The sequence below is a fragment of the Pyxicephalus adspersus genome, chromosome 6 (assembly GCF_032062135.1).
Source record: "Pyxicephalus adspersus chromosome 6, UCB_Pads_2.0, whole genome shotgun sequence".
In the NCBI taxonomy this organism is placed as follows: Eukaryota; Metazoa; Chordata; class Amphibia; order Anura; family Pyxicephalidae; genus Pyxicephalus; species Pyxicephalus adspersus.
The window spans coordinates 26,750,945-26,754,001 of NC_092863.1; the positions used below are offsets into that span (position 1 = coordinate 26,750,945).

Genomic DNA, 3,057 nt, shown 5'->3' on the forward strand with positions numbered 1-3,057 from the left:
AACACAGTGCTGAGATTTGGCAGATTGGGGGACGTACCATATACAATATCAGATGAGGGTTGCAGGGGAAAACAATTGCAAACACAGTGCTGAGATTTGGCAGATTGGGAGACGTACCATATACAATATCAGATGAGGGTTGCAGGGGAAAACAATTGCAAACACAGTGCTGAGATTTGGCAGATTGGGAGACGTACATATACAATATCTCAATATAACATGTCTCAAGACATGTCAAAATCTGGGTGAGAGTATCTGGCATGTTATATATTATTTTATTATGAAAAAAGGGTCACTAAAATATAATATGGAGGCACTAAAAACTTTTGGCAGAATGAACATAAGGTTCAGAATAGAAATACTTTGTAAAACATTGAGGAGAAGGAGTACCATTAGAACAGAAATGGAAAGTAGTGATGAGGAAGTAGTTTTAGCAGGATTTATAGTTTGCTTTGGGAAAATTTGGATGTTTTCCTAGAAGCACAGAATATAACTGGATATTAAAGTTTTAAAGAAATTACAACAGAGAATGTTGATCCAGGCAGCATTACCTCACGGGATCAGGAAGGATTTTTTTCCTGTTGTTTTCCTGTTTTGCCTTCCTCTGGTACAACTGTGCATTTATGGTTTGTAGTATGTTTACTTGCTTCGTGATTGAATTTGATTCTCTTTTTTCAACCTGACTTACTACAGTTAGGTCCATAAATAATTGGACAGAGACAATTTTTTAGTACATTACCACAATTAGTTTTAATTGAAACAACTCAGATGCAGTTGAACTGCAGACTTTCAGCTTTAACTCAGTGGGTTGAACAAAAAGATTGCATAAATATGTGAGGAACAAAAGCCTTTTTTTTACACAATCGCTTCATTTCAGGGGCTCAAAAGTAATTGGACAATTGACTTAAAGGCTATTTCATGGGCTGGGGTGGGCAATTCCTTTGTTATGTCGTTATTAAATAAACAGATAAAAGGCCTGGAGTTGATTTGAGGGGGGTTGCTTGTATGTGGAAGATTTTGCTGTGAACAGACAATATGCGGTCAAAGGAGCTCTCCATGTAGGTGAAACAAGCCATCCTTAAGCTGCAAAAACATAAAAAATCCATCCAAGAACTTGCTACAATATTAGGAGTGGCAAAATCTACAGTTTGGTACATCATGAGAAAGAAACAAAGCACTGGTGAACTCAGCAACGCCAAAAGACCTGGATGTCCAGGGAAGACAACAGTGGTGGATGATCGCAGAATTATTTCCATGGTGAAGAGAAACCTCTTCACAACAGCCAACCAAGTGAACAACACTCTCCAGGAAGTAGGCCTATCGATATCAAAGTCTACCATAAACAGAAGACTGCATGAAAGTAAATACAGAGGGTGCATTGCAAGGTGCAAGCCACTCATAAGCCTCAGGAATAGAAAGGCTAGATTGGACTTTGCTAAAAAAAATCTAAAAAAGCCAGCAAAGTTCTGGAAAAACATTCTCTGGACAGAGGAAACCTGGATCAGAAAAAAGTATGGAGAAGGCGTGGAACAGCTCATGATCCAAAGCATTTGACATCATTTGTAAAACATGGTGGACGCAGTGTTATGGCTTGGGCGTGCATGGCTGCCAGTGGCACTAGTGTTTATGGATGATGTGACACAGGACAGGAGCAGCCGAATGAATTTTGAGGTGTTCAGAGACATACTGTCTGCTCAAATCCAGCTAAATGCAGTCAAACTGATTGGGAGGCGTTTCATAATACAGATGGACAATGACCCAAAACATACAGCCAAAGCAACCCAGGAGTTTATTAAAGCAAAGAAGGGGAATATTTTTGAATGGTCAAGTCAGTCACCTGATCTGAACCCAATTGAGCACGCATTTCACTTGTTGGAGACTAAATTCCGGACAGAAAGGCCCACAAACAAATAGGAAAGGCCTGGCAGAGCATTAAAAAGGAGGAAACCCAGCATCTGGTGATGTCCATGAGTTCAAGACTACAGGCTGTCATAGCCATCAAAGGGATTTCAACCAAGTATTAGAAATGAACATTTTATTTTCAGCTTTTTAATTTGTCCAGTTACAATTAAGCCCCTGAAATGAAGTGATTGTGTAAAAAAAGGCTTTAGTTCCACACATTTTATGCAATCTTTTTGTTCAACCCACTGAATTAAAGCTGAAAGTCTGCAGTTCAACTTAAAATTTATTGTGGTAATGTACAGAACCAAAATTAGAAAAAAAGCTGTCTCTGTCCAAATATTTATGGACCTAACTGTATGTAACACAATACCGCTTCTCCTGAGTTTTTTCAAAACAAGAGGTAAATAAATTTCTTGTCAAAGACAAGCACTTCATAAGTGCTGTAATAGATGTAAAAGTGCTTCTGACGATTAGGGAAGCTCTTTGCACATATACTGGCCTTTATTTTTCTAAACAAAGGGCTTTATTAGCTTTTGGCAGGGAGGAGACCCTATTAACTTCATGAAGAAAGAAAAACCTGACAACTTTGCACAAAATCAACCAAAAGAACAGATAAAATATACCGAATATACCAGAAATAATAAAATACGTAGACCATAAATAAGAAACCAAAATCAAAAGCTAATTGCCAACATAGTAAAAGTACATTTTCACTTTTTCACTGAGGGAAAGGGTGCAAGCAACAGATTTGAGAATAGGGACAATAACCACAGAGCATTCTCCAGGGCCAGACATACATATTAAAGAAGGCAGTTAAAGTAAGACGTCCCAGTGGTAGGAGTATAACTGAGTAGACTGAGATGCTATTCTCTTTTGATAAATTAGACATTATTACCCCCCCCCCCCATATATAAAATGCAAATATTTAAAAGGGATAGCAAATATTTTTTAAAAGATTTGTCAATAGTATTGTTTTATGCCAATAAGCTAGTTTTATTCAATGTTGTGTTTTTTAATAATTAACCACCTGGCCATTAAACCTGACGGTCAAAGACACTAAACGGTGTCGGGGTAAAGACACTTGCAAAAAGTGTTAAACCCGAACTTTTCTCACCAGGTGGTTAAAAATGTAAACAAACGTTATATTGCAATCCG

At 37.8% G+C, this 3,057-nt stretch overlaps 1 protein-coding gene across 1 annotated transcript in view; it reads right to left on the reverse strand.

The window, feature by feature from the left end:
- Positions 1–3,057, reverse strand: part of HSD17B3 (hydroxysteroid 17-beta dehydrogenase 3) — a 69,525-nt gene that overhangs the window by 9,763 nt on the left and 56,705 nt on the right. The gene's annotated exons all lie outside the window — the stretch shown is intronic.